General features: G+C 40.2%; 1 protein-coding gene and 1 long non-coding RNA gene across 2 annotated transcripts in view; both read left to right on the top strand.

Moving 5' to 3' along the window:
- The window catches only part of ZDHHC8 (zDHHC palmitoyltransferase 8), a 106,769-nt gene that overhangs the window by 49,997 nt on the left and 39,947 nt on the right, over nt 1-16,825 (top strand). The window lies entirely within an intron of this gene.
- LOC148182752 (uncharacterized) lies at nt 7,969-8,959 on the top strand. Its single transcript, XR_015774228.1, has 3 exons — nt 7,969-8,003; nt 8,091-8,118; nt 8,628-8,959. It is a non-coding gene; the product is annotated as an uncharacterized LOC148182752 (long non-coding RNA).

Genomic DNA, 16,825 nt, shown 5'->3' with positions numbered 1-16,825 from the left:
TTTGCCAAAATCAAAGATTTTTCCAAGCAAGAAGCCTATGTAAGCACAACTGTGTAGTGGGGAGAACGTTTCTCAGTTTGCTTTCCCTTTCCTAAAGACAAAAGAGCCTTATTGAAATGTGCTTCCTTTCTGACTGCTAATGGCTTTTCCTTCCTTCCTCCTTGAAATGAGCTTAACATTCTCCCATCCTGTTGGGTATAAATTTCAGCCTGGGCTGTTTTCCCTGTTGAGGTGTTGAGTCACTGGCCCTGAATGGGAACCTGTGATGAGGCAGGGAGGAGAGAGGGCTTGGGAAGAGTTTTTCCAGAAGTTTAGTGGTACATGGGATGAATTTCTTTAAAAAACAAGGGTAAGGTGCTATTTGTTTTAGCTTGGGGCTGCTCATATGCTCTTTTCCTCGTTTTATTTCTGGGTACTTTTCTTATGGATCTGGATAAATTCCAGGACATAATACACAAAATACATAAAGGAAGAGCTGGTTCCTGCTCAATAACAATGTTCCATTTTAAGCTGTCTCAGGTTAAAGGGGAAAAAAATATGATGCTTTGTCACTCAAATCCATTTGTCTCCTGGAAGAATGATGCTGAAATCTTGCTTCAAAAGCTCTGTGTGGGAATTATGTCCTGAAGCCTGAGTATTCTCCAAGGCTTAATTAAGCTTATTCATAGAAACCCTAAACTTTATGAACTGGACAGCAGACTTCTAAATTTGGCTCTAAGTGCAAAGAGGGTATTGTTTCTGCACACTCTGATTCACAACACTGAACACAGACATAGACTTTGGAATAATTAGTAAAATGGACAGGAATTAAAACAAGCTTTGCTCTGCAACATACCAGATGAGCTAAACAAGTCATCTTCCTATCTGCATTTTTCTCTCTTAAGTAAGGTGTCATTTTGTGTGGTGATGGGTTGTGTCATGTGGGATGTATCTTCTCTGTCTCCCCTCCAGAAATTCTTACTGGTCTAAAGTCCATTGTGGCAGATATGAGACGAAAATCTGCATCTCTTCCCATATCATCTTGCTCTGCAAAATGAAGAAAACTGGCTGAGCAATGGCATTAAACCAGCAAGAGTAAGGTTAGCTTAGTGCCTAACATACACTTTGACAATCTCAGAGAAATCTGAACCCAAATATCTTTGTTACTAATATCTATGCTTTGGAGGTTTCTTTTGCCCTTTTTTCCTCCCTCAAGCAATATGTCTCAGAAACTAACTTCTAAAATCAAGACTCAAATTATTATTGTAATTATTGTAAGGTATCTGAGCTTGTGTGAAAGCAAACTATTGTTCAGTTGGCTTAAGCAAAAAAGGGTGATTTTGTTTGGTAGAAAAGCAGGTGAGATTTCAAAACCAGTTGAAACCAGTGTGTGCTGCCACCTTCATGGATTTGTTTAGGTTGCAGTCTTCCCTCTGGAGAGCGAGCAGTTCAAGAGGGTCATAAAAGTGGTTTGGAGGGCTTTTTTTGTTGGTGTTTGAGGGGGTATTTTTATTGTTCTGCTTTAATTGCAGATCAGTTTATAAATGATAAGATTTTTCAGTAATACTTCCCTTTTAGAAAGCTCACTTATAGGTGAAACTGAAGGGTTTACTTGGGTTTTTAAAGAATTCTACCTTGAAGGAATATTTCCTTATTTTTGGTATTACTTAGGATTTATATATCAGGATTATTATACATAGGATTTATATAATATTATATTTTATGCAACTTTTCTCACAGCATCTTAAATAAGTGCACAAAAAAGCTGAACAGAAGTATCACTTGGACAGAACAAGTTGTATGCTTTGCTTTCATCACAGTTTTGTCAGTGTTGGGGCAAATTGCAAAATGTCTTCTGTTCAGAATTTTGTCCACACAGAATTCCACTGCAGATTAGTTTTGAAACTTGCTGCTCAAAGGAATTTAACAAAAAATATCCTATGTAAAATTTAAAAAATTTTGGTAGTGTTAACAGATAGAAATGTTGATTGACTGTATTTTTTTAATGTAAGTCATAACATTTAGACATGTAAAAATATAAGTGCTTTTCAAAATGTAAAATAGCTCCATGAGACTGCCTAACTCTCTGTGCATGACATCTCCAGGCTGCTTAAGTACGTTTGCTTTGTTAGTGAGATGAAACAAGGATTTCAGAATGAGACAGTCATGGTCTGGAGAAGCAATTGTTATCAGTGAACTTTGTTTCTTGGAAAATGAGGCTCTTAGTACTGGAAACTTTGGCTTTGATATTTTGGAGCCTTCGTTTCACACAGATGTGCAGGTCCTGTTCTGATGACCAGGAGTCACTACGGATTTCAGTGAGCTATTTCAGCCTCCTGCTTGAAATTTTGTACCTTCCTCCTGTCTGTGCATGAATAATGAGGAAAGAACCACAGGCTGGAAAGCAGCTTAACTAATCGAGGTTAAAGAGGCTGCAGTTTGGGATAGCTGAGGTTTCCTTGCTTTGGCAATTGCCTACCCAAGTGTAGAGTGTGAGTAAAGTGTCTTTAAAGCATTCACAAGTCTTGTTGCTGCTGACCTGATATTGGAAGATTTTAATTTAACATAGAACAAATATCATCATTATCTTTCATATCTCTGAAAGCAGCACTGTGCTGTGTATCTTTTATGTTTGATCCTTGCAGGCACTTTGAATGTGTACCTTATGCCCTGTATCCTGCTTTTGAATCTGCAGCACAGTATCATAACACTCCATCTTGCAGTGAAAGAGCCAGCTGTAGAATGAAGCCTAGGAAAAACCTCAGGGTTACACTCTCTGTCTGCACTGCTTTAGAGATCAACTCAGCTGAATTCTAATTTAGAGAAGAAAGCTTCCCATGGTACATTTGCACTGTAAACATTTAGGGAGGTTTTTAAGAGTTTATCTTGAAGTGTCCTTTAGGCTGATTGTTCTGTTTTTATGAAAATTTTGCTTGTGAGAGCCCTTGAATACACACTAGTGAGGAAAGAGGTGAATAGAAGTAGACCACAGAATTCTGAATCTATAGAACATCATGCAGCAGGAGATTAAACTTTGTAAATAAATATTGAACAACTTTATCCGAGCATCTTCACAGCTCATATTTGAAGTTCAGTAGCGTGGTGCTAGCCCATCTTGAATCCTGTGTCCGTCAAAAAATTCAAGGTCAAGAAGGCTCAGATCTACCAATCAGTTCTTTTTTGCTTGGGAATGCTTGTAAGAAGGCTCTTATTTTTAAGACATTGGAGATTGGGACTGGAGTGGGTGGAGGGATGGAGGTCCTTGCAAAAAAACATCAGACCAAGCAACAAGGCTGCTTCCCTGAGGAAGGACACGATGGTGTTTGGCTGCCAGAGTCCTGGACAGCTGCTGGCTGAGCTGCAGGATCAATGTCAGGCTAGTTCTTTAGTGGAGATCAATGAAGAGGTAGTCCCTTTCTGTAGCTTTTTATTGAGTGGTTCTATGGGCAGAAGTAATTTCAGCAAATCTAGGAGGATTTGGCTTCTTTCTCTGCCCCTTGGCTTAAGACTGTAGTTATCTGTAAACTGAAAACACCATTGTAAAAATCCAAAATCACAACCCTCTGTAACAGGTCACAAGCCTGCCTGTAAGGAAGTGGCCATGTGTGAGCAGGACAGGTCTGTCACCTGAGCCGGCAGCAGGGAAGTCTCATCGACTGCTTGGTGAATGGCAGCTTCCTGAACTGTCAGACTCATTAAGGACACACTTCTAATTTGGTCAGGCAAGGGCTGCCAGGCTGCATTGTGTGGGGTTAAGCAGTGTGAATAGAGCCCGTAAGCAAAGCTGCTGGAATCTGCTTTTGTGTTCCCTTTGGACGCCTGTCCTCCGCTTTTGGCTTCTTTTCCAGTTTGAAGTGGCCACGTGGAGTTTTGGCATGGTGACTGCTGTCGGTAGATGAGTTATAGATTGCAGAAGTGATCTAACTTGTGCTGAGAGGAGTTACTCAGCTTCTCAGCTGTTTTTGCATACATACACTTAGAGTGTCAATTCACTACTTTGTGGGACTTAATTAGAAATGGATTAAGCCCTTTCTCTTTAAAACCCAATTTGAACTGCTATAGGTATTTTCCTTATCATCCCTGCTCACATGTACTAGGCACTGCCTATATAGCAATTAAACTTTGCATTTCTTTCCTACCATCAAAAGATAACCTTCCTCCCCTTCCCACAAGCCATGGAGTCCTGCAGGTGTTTTTGGAGGTCTGACAGTTGTGCCTTCCCCATGCACTCAAGTCCCTGGAAGAGCTGGGAGGTTGTGTACTGACCCTTTGGACACGGGAGATTGCTGGTGGGGAAAACCTGCCCCGAGCAGTCTGGCTGGCTGGGTGTGCTGGCTCTGTGTGTGCCTGGCTGGAGCAATTCCTCATGGGATTATTGTGAAAGGTTGAGCAAGGAGAAGAGATTGTTTTCATCTCATAAAGGGAACAACCAGATTGTCTCACTGCTGTCTTTCCCCAGTGTGCGTCAGAGTACTGTTAATTTAGGAGTTGGAACCCAGTGGAGGATTTTCTGATTCTCTACCATGTGTTTGCCTTTGTGATTCCAGTTTCTCTGTCATCCTTTGGGGATGTTTCTTCCCTGACATCTTCAGCCTTACCAGAACTTATTTTTGTTTCTGCCAGAGGAAACACTGAAATTAATAGTACTTGGTAACCATTTTCTACATCTTCATCTGATTGATCTGATTATGTTAAGGCTGAGTCGAATACTCCATTAAGAGTTTCAACTGCTATGAGAACTGAAGCAGGAAGAGGTTTCCCAGGAGACTGACTGTGTGTGCCTGTGTGGAGCAGACTTGGCAGGGAATTGGCCTGCACAATTCCCTGCCAGAGAGCAGCACAGCTCCAGCACTTCTGTCACCAGACACCTGGGGTGATCCTGAGCTGGGAATAGACACCTGCTGGCTAGGACTTTTTTATCATCCTGGGGGATGCTCTGCCCTCCAGAAACAAGGGGAATTCATGCCTCTGCCTGTTCATCTACAGGAATATTGATGTAATGCAGTGCTCCATTTTGGGAAGCAGTGTTTTTCCAAGGATGGAAAAGTGCTTGCTCTGTGGGAGGGAATACTTCTTGCAAACAAGCACTGAATTTCCTCATTTTACTTTACTAGGGATTTCTATTAGAAAATAAGGCTGGAGGGGGGAAGTTTGGAATGATTCTGGGAAGCTTTGACTCAGAAAAGGGAGAATGATTCATGTTATTACTGTTATTTATTAAGGAGAAGAGACCATGAACCTGATCTTTTACTTATCTTTGGAAACCTAAAGCACTTATGCAGTGACCCCAAAAGAGTTTGTGGGTTTGAATGAATCAAGATCTTCCAACATAAAAGCTAAATCCCAGCTGTGGGAGCTGGCCCACAACATTTTATGAGGATGTACTCCTATTACCTTCATACTTGATAAGTATTTTAATATCCTTAGTGCTTCCCTTCTCTGTTTGTGAAACGGGGTGGTAAATAAGGCTTGAAACTTGACCCTTTCTGTGCTGTGACAGTGGTCAGTTTATCTCTGGTTATTGCTGGAGTCTCAATGTAAGAGGTTATTCAAGAGTCAGTCTAGTTTTGATGGGGAGAATTTGATTTCTGAGAAAAGCAATTTGTTTAGTAGTAACATGTTTTGTCTTTTTAATTTGGAAATAAACATTTACTTCTCCAAAAATAACTTTGCTGTTAATAATCAAAGCCTAAGATAATCAAAGGTATAATTAGAAAGAAGGTCTTAAGATAATACTGAGAACTGTGAAATAATTTACATTTGTGTTTGTATTCTGCTGTGAAAAATAGATAAGTGCAACCTGAACAATGTTTTAATTATATTTGGTAAGAGACTTTAAATGAGGAAAAATCAAAATTTGACACAGTCTATGTCCCACCTGCAACTTCATTATTGTATTTCAGAAGGTAGTATAACTTCATCTTTTAGCTAATTCCTTAGGTCAGTTCTTTAAGGAATCAGACAAGGTTCTGTCCATTTTATGAAAATAGAAAGGCACTTGACTGTGGCCACACAGTTTTGTCTTCTCCACTTGTAGTATCGTACTGTACACCCCTAATACTTTTGGGTGTGCTGTCAGAGGCTGAGAATCAGAGAAGTTAAGAGAGAGTTTTAACTCATAGGTTTAACTTCTAGAGCTAGAGACTGTAACAAATATCTCCATTACCCTCCTGAAAAATCCTGTTAGCAAAGTGGTCCCATCGTATCTAAGTTACTGGCTTGAGTATTGCTTGTATTGTCTGTTAAAGTATAGCAGCTCAATCCCAGAGATTGAGAAGGCAAAGACTCTACTAGTGAAAAAAAATGGATAGAAAGGACAAATTGTCACAGCAAGTATAGAGACTTGAACTTAGACTGTATTTCAGTGCACTGGCGAAGGCAAAGTCCTCAGCTTCCACAAGTGTGAATCAAACACTTCTGACCAACTTAACACCCATCCCAGAAGGATTTCCTTACAGGCTCAAGAAAACTGATTTGTGTCAGTTGGAATAATCACACTGCGCAAAGTTAAGAGGTCTCCAAGGTTTTGGATAATCAACAGAAATCTTAATTGCGTTCAACCCCAGATAAGAATTTATCAGTAATAACAGATATTTAGTTGACATGTAAGCAGTCCTGTGAGGTCACAAAAAAACATTTCTTGGATCATATCTGTTAGTGGAGTTGAAAGTTTTCTTTGCTTAAAGGTCCAAAGTAATGTCAGCCACGTGGCCATGGAAGAGATGTGATAAGGCATTGAAAATCCATCAGTGTTTTCTTCATAAAGCTGCAAAATAAACAAATTGAACTCTCCTGTAGTCAATTTATGCCTGAAATCATTTTGTCCTGTGTCCTGTGAGAGAATCTGAGAAACTGTTGTGGAAGAAATAAGATCCTCTATCAGGATTGTGAATACCTTCCAAAACTGAACTCAAATAGTGAGCTATGCACTCAAGTACTGGAGTCTATGGGTGACATTACAGGGAGGGGCTGCATAAGAACAAACATATGTCAAACATATTGTAGAGGTTTCCTCCTACTGGGCTTGGACTTTGTAGCTCTCTTAGGTTGCCAGAATTAAACACGATACACAGTTTGTGGCTTTTGTGTTGTATTTCTTAATGCAGTGCCTGATGTACAAATTGAATACTGCAGCAGAATACAGGGATCAATAGTTACCCTACCGAGTGACCTGTCTCCTGTCCTTGCTTTGACCTCTGGAGCTCTCCTTGGCTATCCTCATCTCCCTCCCCAAATCAGCAATCTCTGCATAAGGGAAATGAGCATCAAGATCATTCCCAGCAAGAAGTATCCTCATAATAAGAACAAAATCTCTATTTCATGGAAACATTTTATAAGTCAACATGCCGAAATCCACAGTTCAGGCAGTACATCCCAAAGATCATTATTAAGTAGTATGGTTAAGAACTGTTTTCTTGGGAGTGATTTTGCTACTTGGGCAAATCTCTCACAGGTACAGCCTATTAGGAAGTGCAGACCTCTTCCTATAAACAAGCAAGCAAAAACCATCTGAAGGACAGCAATGATCTGTTGCCTTGCCAGCAGGAAAAGTCCAAGAGAAGGCATAGACTTCAGCAGAAGTAGAATCTTGGGGAGAAAAGCTGTAGTCTATAATGGGATTTTTTGAAGGAACCATTTATTCTGTATAAAATTGTCCGGTCAAAAGAGCTAATGAGTTTAAGGAACCAGCAGAAATACCCAAGGAAAAGCTCAGGCAGCCCAGCCTGCTTATTGAATTGAATGCAACACTCTGTATAGTACGGGTGGGCCTGAGAAGAGATTTAAGTCATCTGCTATGCAACATGATTTACTTTGCCATAGCCAATTTCATCTGCAGCAGCCAACACTGATTTTTCAAGTGGGTAACTCCAGCATTTGCAATCTGAGAATGCAGCCCCCTTTTTTCTCTTTTTTTCCTCTTTTTTTTTTTCTTTCTCTTTTTTTTTTTTTTTTTTTTTTAATTGAAGATGATCAAAAGAACTCAAATTACAGGAACTTCCCTCACCTGAGAGGCACAGAGTTTGGTAAGTAGATCTTTTTGAAAATTCTCTTAAGAACACCCCTAGCTTCAGCCTGGTGATTCAACACTGATATGTTCTCTTTTCTCCTAGGAATAAGAATTCAAGTACCAGCAAGAAGGTAAGCTGTGTAGTGAGTTATTACAAATTTCACATCCATTCCAAAAAGATTCTTCCTAGAAATCCTTTGAATATGAAATTCAAATACTCTTTGAAGTCAGTTGTCTTGGAAAATTTTCTGGTCCTTTTTTTTTTCACCCAGTTCATGTAGAATGTGATAATTTATTCTTTTGTTTCCTTGGCTGAAGGGAATTCAGTGTGTATTTTTGCTTCACCCCACTAGTTTGAGTGATTCATCTTGCCTTCCAATGTGATTACATGTCCATCAATCCAACCACAAACCCCTTTTTGAAAACTCCTTGCTGCTGTTAGATATACTGAATAAATCCCAGCCAGACTACCTCAAACATATGTTTCTGTGACACAATAAAATGATTGCAGGGATTATAGCTCTCTGTAGCTGCAACTGAGAGCGTTGAGCAAATAAACCAAACAACCTTCACATTCCCCACCCCACTCAGTGAAACCACTGCAAACTGTGTATAACCTGTATTTGTTCTTTTCCTGCAGCATCCAGAAGAGTCTGTGGAAGCAGCTACCTGCAGCAGCTCTCTTGCTGTTTTCCACCTGCAACCTCATGAGCCTTGTCTCTAAATAGCTGTGTTTGGGCTTTCTCCTGAAAAGCACTGCGTACTCTGCATATTGTTAAACATTTTCCCATCTGGTTTTGGCTTCACAATGGATTTCTCCTGAACCCTGAAAGCAGTGAATTCTTTTGAAAGAAAATTACCTGACTGAAGCAGAATACAATATGAAGAGTCTTCCACATGTTAGTCCTGTATCCAGGAAGCCTCCCTTCAGGATTAGTGGTTCCTCGGATGCTTTGATGGCCAGGGCTGACAGTGCTCTCACAGGCAGAGCAACTTTCAGGTGGCCTCCTTGGCTCTGGTTTTGCCTCAAGTTGTTTTTACTTCTCTTTCCTCAGAGCTGTTTTTCCTTGTCAGCTTCTCTTCTTCCTGTTTTACTCATGTTGTTCTTCAAGAGCAAATTCTCATAAACTTACATCATGGTTGCTCTGTCTCCACCTTCTGCTCTTTGTATTTCAGTATTATATTTCACTTGTTATGGTTTATTTTTAATCAAACCATATCACAATACTTTTTGGGGCTACAGAAGAGTGTTTGAAATGTTTAAGTTGCCACTGTGAGGTTCTTCTCCAAACAGAATTCAAACCATTATGTTGCAATCTGTACCAGAGCCTTTCTAGCAGCTGTGTTTATACAGCTTCTAGTAAAATGGGTCCCTGATTAGGATTTTTGAATAGCTCATTCACTGAAAAATGGTGTTTTGAACCAGCTAAAGCTATTTTAAAAATTGGGATAATATATGATTAAAAGTTTTGGTTTGAAGAAATCAGTGGCAGCACCCTGCCAAATTTTAGGCCTCAAACATCCTCACCATTAGTATCATAAAGATTAAGTTACTGGATTTTAACTGGGAAAGAAGTGGTTTTCTTTTGCTTGTTAAAAAAATTAACTGCAAAAGTCATTTGTCACAGATTGAAAATTTAATGTTTAGTCACCCAAAATTGTTGAAGCTCGGTAAATTAGATAAAACTGAAGATAGGTTCTTTTTTTTTTTTTAATTTTCCAGCAACAATGATTTGAGGGCAACTTAATCTAGAATAGAAACTGAACATTAGGCAGTTCTGGGGTTGCTCCACTGTTATCAAGACAAGCTTTTTGAAAAACCAAGCCCCATCCTCAGCTGAGTGACACTGACACACACCACAGACTCTGTGTGTTGGGCAGGTGGGTTTTCAGGAGCCTGTCTGCTCCTTCCATGCCAGGCAACCTCCTCAGGAGGATGTAGAAACAATAGCTGCTGTCTCAGCAGCAGTGCCTTCTGCAAGGAACCCTGAAGCTCTTCCTCCCACTGGTGAGGCTGGGGACAAAAGGTTTCTCATCTTTGCTGTTCCCCATGGTGGAGGTGGCAGCTGCATTTCCAGAATTCTGCAGGTTACTTGTGTTCATGCTGCAGACACTGGCACTGTACAAAACTAAGGGCTCATTAAGGCAGGGAAACACAAGTGCTGCTTCTGCTCCATTAAACTGGAACTCAGGATTAAAGGACCAAAAGCTACTTCGACTGACAGACTTCATATTTAAATGTTTTTAAAATTGTAAACTAAGAGCAAAGATTTATAAGTTTGTGTCGTGATCCATAAATCTAGATTTTGTCCTTTGCCTCTAGACAAATGGCTTGTAGAGGAATTTGTAGTGGTTTGGATAAGTCTAGGTTTCAGCAGTCAGCCCTCTTAAGTCAGACATATATGAAACATCTGTGATTGTTTCAGGAATTTGGCAGACAATCACATACTTAAATCACATTTTCCCCTTTGAACACTGAAAATGTCCATATATAAATTAGACACACAAGCCACATAACTCTGCATTTGTGAATTAGACAAGGTATCAACCTGCTGTTACCCCGCAAATCCTACTGCAAGGTAAGAGCAAGTTGATACCTTGCCATAGTGAAAGAGAGCAGTTTAAAGTTATTTAAAACTCTCTAACTTTTTTGTGCCCTGAAATAAAACCTAAGAGCTTTGAGGGGAGTTGTTGCTAAATGGCAGGCTACTTTAGTGTTCAGAATTTGCCAGTTAGCCAAAAGACTAAGACTGAAATCAAAAGGTTCTTTGAGTAAAATTTTACAAACCCTCCTTTCCAAGCAGAATTACTGAGTTACGTGTGTAGTTGTCACATGCTGGGCCCCTGAGTACATTCACCGTGCTGTTGTGCAGAGTCTGTCTAGAATCATCTCATCCTGTAATGAGATCATGTGAATTCAAAGCATATGAAACTTAATCCTAGTTTTCAGGATTATACCCTGTAAATTTAAAATTGCAGAGTATAAAAAACACATAATGTTCCTGACTGCTTATTATAAAAAATGGGGCCCAGCTCGTTGTGGAGCAGCTTTGGTTCTGCCGCTGAAAGCAGAATTTGGTAAAGGAACTTCAGTGGGAGATTGAAGCTGATGTCTGGTGACCTTTGTCAAGCAGAACAAATGATTCTATGTTTGCTAGAATTGTATTAGTGCTGGATGCTTCTGGTACAGCCTGAGCAAACGAAGTTTACAAGTCTGGCTGTCTATCAGCAAACTTTGCCTTTTGATTAAGTCTACAAATGCTGCAGCATGGACCCTCCAGGTAGGAATTTAGGTTCTGCTTTATTTGATGCCAGGTCCTTCAATAGTTCTAGAAAGTCATTTTGCTTGTAATAGAAAAGCGTGATGAAAACAGACATAATCCTAAATAATGTGTTAAAATCAATTGCTGTGTCTTAGATTACTGCATAGGACATGTCCTTTGGTACACACAGGAATTGTTTGAACAGTTAAAGACAGCGAGGAAGAGGCTGTCACACACATATAGGCTGTACCTCTGTGAACTCCAGCTCTGGCATGACAAAGCAGAGCTATCTACTATTTAAGCTTAACCCAGCTCATAGTGGACACAGAGCCAAAACTAGGCAAGAAAATGCCCCCCCAAAAAAGAGAAGCCAAAATTTTCAACCAGTCATTGTCTTCTGTATGAATTACCTCTAAGAGCTAAAGGCTACATGCTTCTGACTTGACCACTGAAATGCTGTAAATTTACTGTGGAAGTACCCTTGGTAGCTTTGAGCTTGAGGATGTACAAGGTTTCTTAGCAGCGTTCAGTGACCTGTCTTGTGTAATGCCGGGCCTTTCCATGTTCAGCTCACTGCTTTATTCTAAGGACAAAATGTTGTCCTTAGAATAGTTGGTTGCCAATAGTCCTTCTGTAGCAGAGATTTTGACTCTGCCTGATTGAGCAGCATCACACTGGAGGGAATAAAGGTGGAAGGATTGTCTTTCCCAAAGCTAATGCTGGAACAAAAATTACCTACACTGGCTCCAATATGTCACTGATGTGGAAAACAGGCTTATTGTTTTCTTCCAGCACTTTCTGCCACCTCCTTTACCTTTCTTTCCTTTCTGTCTTCTGTACTTTGGCCTCACTGCTCTCTCCTATATATCTCTCTTTTCTTTCAGTTATTGTACCTTTACATGCTTAATCCAAGGCATCCCTGTTCTAACTGGGTTTTTTTGCCTTATTCCCTGGGAAACATCTATATCCTTTCTGTACCCTTCCCAGGGTGTATTTTTATGCCAGCATTGGTGCATCTCAGCCAGTTGCAAGCCTCCCTCTCCTCTAGCTGAGCAAGAAGTTGATAGCAACAGACTGTGTGCCTGACTGGACTCAGCTGAGCCTCTCCCCTTTGGATATTCTTGGTGGCTGCTGCCATGCTCCCCACACCATGGCCCAGTTTCTCTCTGTTTCTGGCATAGAAACTGTAAAGCAACCTGGCATCTTCCACAAATGTATTTATTTGCCCCTTGAAGAATGTAGCTTTCCTTTTAAGGAAGAGAAACCTGTTTGGAAGATATTCTTGACATCTTTGGGGTAATGCAGTTTAGTGTTTCTCTTGCCAGCCTATCTGAACCATTTCAGGAGGTTGTGGTGGGTTAGAGCTGATTGGCAGCTGTCAGTCACTGGTTCTGCATTGTCAGTGTTTTTCTTAGGCAGGCTGAATTGCCTGATGGAGCTCTCTGGAATGTAGCAGGAGGCAGTGCAGCATTTTAAATTAATTGCTTGTGGAGATAGCTGCAGGATTGTGGTGTCAGAAAATATTGCTAAATCTACAGGGATTTCTTGGCATTTTGTTGCCACAATAAAGTCATAGTTGTCAGAGTGGCTTAGTACAGCCACCAATATATGTACACTTATTTATGCAGCCTGAAAATGTAGTGCAATAATAAAATACTCTATTTACATTTCTGAGACTTGCGTTCGAGTCTTCTAATGCTACTTTTGTCATTGTCTAAATGCATATTTCTTATATATGAAATTTATAGAGATGTTAAGAAGAGTTGTCAGTAAAGTCACGTTTTGCAACTAGTCGTAAACATGATCCTAACTTGTGGGTTTGCATCTCTGTTGTTTTTTTACCTAAGCATTTCAGTTTTGGAAATCCATATTTATAAGGAATTTGTTCCACAGTAGAATTGCCATGGCATTGTTAATACCGGGATGACAAGTGGCCTGAAAATGAAGTGTTGAGCAAACAAAAGCAATTTCCACTTGAGCTTTTTTTGACTGTCCTGAAGCCCATCCAGTCCGTGTTGTGGAGCATTTGCAAAGTAAGATTAATTCTGTGCAGAACTGCTGCTGAGTTAGAGGAAGGCAGTTAGCTGAGACCAAAAAGTGAGGTTCCTGTGTCTCCAACTTTCACCTTTCAACCAGTCAAAAGTTTGCTTGCTTTGAGAATGTAAAGGTATCTCTTTTACTGTGTGTCATAGTTGAAACATCCACATTCAGGGTTATGTTCACTATAAATTATCTTAGTTGCACAAGTGTGAAAAACACTTGTGCTGTATGGTGTTTTTCTCACACTGTATTTGTGTCCGTTCCTCTTGTGTCCAGTGAGATGTTTCAATTAAAGCATTACAGTTAAGTCAGAAGAGCATCCACCATGTCAGCAACTTGGAGAATGCTCCAATTATCTTCTTACCCATGTCTGTGGGACTAAACCATGAACATCCCTGCCAGGTTGCTCAGTCGTTCTGGGCCAATCAGGATTGCTTACATGAGTAAAAAATTCAATGTCGTCTTGCAGTGCTGCTTAACAAAGTTGTGCCCACACTGGTTGTCGTAGAGTGTTACTGGAGGAGCTTTCCTCATGCTTATCTGTGCTTTTACTCCTTCCATTTGTCTTGTTGCCTTGGTGCCTCTCGCTTCTGGGTTTTTCTTTAGGAGTAGCTTTATGTTTCTGTTAGGATACATTTGTGAATTCACTGCTTTTTCTCACAGAACTTAAACTGGAGACAGATTTTTAGTATGTTTTACAGAACAGATGTGAAATCCAAGCTAATTAAACTAATCTGATAAAATAGGTTTTAGAATTAATCTAATATAAATGTGCTACTCTGTAAAAAGCACACATCAGCAGTACTTATTGTCTGTAGCTACAAGAGTGGGAAAAAAAAAAGCCCACATGCATTCAGCTGCTGCAGCAGCAAAGAATTTCCTTAGAACAGTGGACATGATAATCACAATGCAGTGTGTTAGCCTAAACTTGCTAATAAAGGTTTGTGCTCAGACCCAGTCTCACTGAGAAAGGAGAGACTGAGCTGAATATCATCTCTGGAAACCTGGCAGATTTGTGAGTTGGGTGAAGAGAAGATAAAATATGATTTTCAGACTGTAATGAAAGATGGTTTTGGAGGACGTGTGCATGTGCAAGGAGCCTGAGGGAGGAAGTGGAAGATAGGAAATTCTGCATCTTTGAACGCTGACAAATCACCTGGCTCTGTTTAATGATCTGACAGCATCTTCTCACCAGCTGCATTAAGATTTGGGCTATTCATCACCTTTATAGATTCATAGCATTAGGTAGCACAACTTTTCTATCAACACATGATTTTTCCTGGCTGGTGAGCTCAAGAAAAGCTTCTTACAGTTCCTTCAGTAGGGGAAGCACACAAACAGGCAGGTTCTACTCCATGTCAGATTATGGGATTTATGTCTCTGAACCATTTTTGTCTGTCACAACCATTTCAAGTTTGAGACATTGATTCCAGAAACTGATATTTTGCTATTCATCATTAAAGATTTGATCAAAGGTTTCTTCTGATCAATTTATGTCTTCATAAACTTGCCTCTCAATAAGACTTCCCAGTGTCCCCTGTGATGTATTTAGGAATGGCTGAAGATCATTAAAAAAAAAAATATGGAGAGGTTTTCATAGAGATAGCATTTGTTTGGGGAAGCAGTGGTATCTTTACCATTTATTACTGGGAAGCAACTTTGTCATCCCATTTGTTGGGAGACAGATGTGTACAGCTGCTGGACGGAACTAGTTTTTAGAAAGCTGGTTTATAAGAAGTGACATTCATCACTGATCCACTGAAGGGCCTTGGTGCTGCCAAGACTAATGGGTACACTGTAACATCAGCAACCATATTGAAATAAAAAATGATAGGTCTTACAGTGTTCGGGGGTTGGATTTAATAACATTTTAAATGTTTTTGTTTGAAGATGGTGTTGATGGTTCTGGTGGTAATGTTATATTGGTCACTCACATGATTTGATGTAGATAGAAATATAGATAATAGAATTTGGGAAGGATCTTCCGGCTCATTGAGTCCAACACTTAACCCAGCACTGCCAAGTCACCACTATACTATGTCCCCAAGTGCTACATCTACACTTTTAATGCCTCCAGGGATGCTGACTCAGCCACTGCCCTGGGCAGCCTGTTCCAAAGCTTGACAACCCCTTCAGTGAAGAAATGTTTTCTGATATCCAACTTAAACCTTCCTTGGTGCAACTTGACGGCCTTTCTTCTTCCTGAGGGTCTCCCCTTGGCCTCCTTTCCTCCAAGCTGAACAACTCAAATTCCCCTCAGCCACTCCTGATAGGACTTGTGCTCTGGACCCTTCACCAGTTTCATTGCCCTGCTTTGGATTAGCTTTTGGACCAGGAAGGACTCTCCAGTGCTTGTGCTGTTCAACTTTAAGAGAATATTAATGTATAAATTGATGAGATTTTATGGTTACCTGAAGAATGTGTGGAAACAGGGAGGGCAGGACTGGAAGTGGGGGCATTCCATTTATAAACTACAAACCCAGCCCCTGCTGTTTATAGTATGGAGTTCGTGTCCTATAGCACAACTATGGTGAGAAGCCAGTCAGAAGCATGTTCTGATTTGACTGTGCTTATGAGATGTTTTGTTTTCATTAAGTTTATTTGCATATCTGAATTTGTCTAAGAGAGACCTACTGAACAGTGTTTAAATTAAATTTTAGCATTTGCTAGAATAAAAATGAACATTGTGCAATTGATGACAAAAACTACATTTTCTGCAAGCATCACAGAGGACTTTGGCATAACTAACACAGTGCCTTATGCAAATATTCTTAGTTGAAAAGGAATTAATCCCTTTCCAAAGGGCCAGCACAAATCTTTCAATGGCACATAAGCCTGCTTTTGAGGGAGCAGGTGCTTAGCAAGTCCTGAGGATTCTGATTTCTAAACTGTACACTGCATTGACACATACAAATACCTTAAAAACAGATTTCCAAACTCTTATTATTTCACAGATTTGCTATAAATTCTGTATTTTGTGAATTTAGATGTAATTTACATGGCCATGCAGAAATTCTGCAAGGGCAGGATCATTCTGGAACTAAGCAATATCATCTTTAAGTTTGTTCTTGAACAAAGCTGTAATTGAGGATCGGCCAGGTCCATTTGCCAAGCTGCTCATTTTGATCATTCATAGCAAGACACCCTTATTTTGTAAAAATCCTTTTGTTGGTGAAGACAGCAGGCAGGTTCTATTCTGTCCTCGAAGAAGGTGGCTTGGTGCCAGTGTCAGCAGCCAGCAATCCAAAGTGTTTTGTTTAATCACAAGATTAATTTTTCCTTTTATTGGCTTTTCCTTTCAGTATCACCAAGCATGACATGTTGTAAAACAGAAACACTGGTTGAACAAGGGTTGGCGAGCATCTCTAAGCCCCCTGGCTATGTTGATAGCAAAGTGAACATTTGGCTTGATGAGCAGCCAGTAGAGACTCCCAGGAAACCAAACTGGGAGAACACACTTGTCGATGCATGGGCTGTGTGCCTGGTGAGGAAGAGGGGAAGGGAAAGGGAAAGCAAGATGCACCTGGGTGTAAGA

This window comes from Pseudopodoces humilis, chromosome 20, assembly GCF_049639895.1.
Source record: "Pseudopodoces humilis isolate 2021_Gansu_Grassland_sample_001 chromosome 20, ASM4963989v1, whole genome shotgun sequence".
Taxonomy (NCBI): domain Eukaryota; kingdom Metazoa; phylum Chordata; class Aves; order Passeriformes; family Paridae; genus Pseudopodoces; species Pseudopodoces humilis.
Note: the sequence above shows the minus strand (reverse complement) of the source record. Positions and strands in the feature narration are given on the sequence as shown.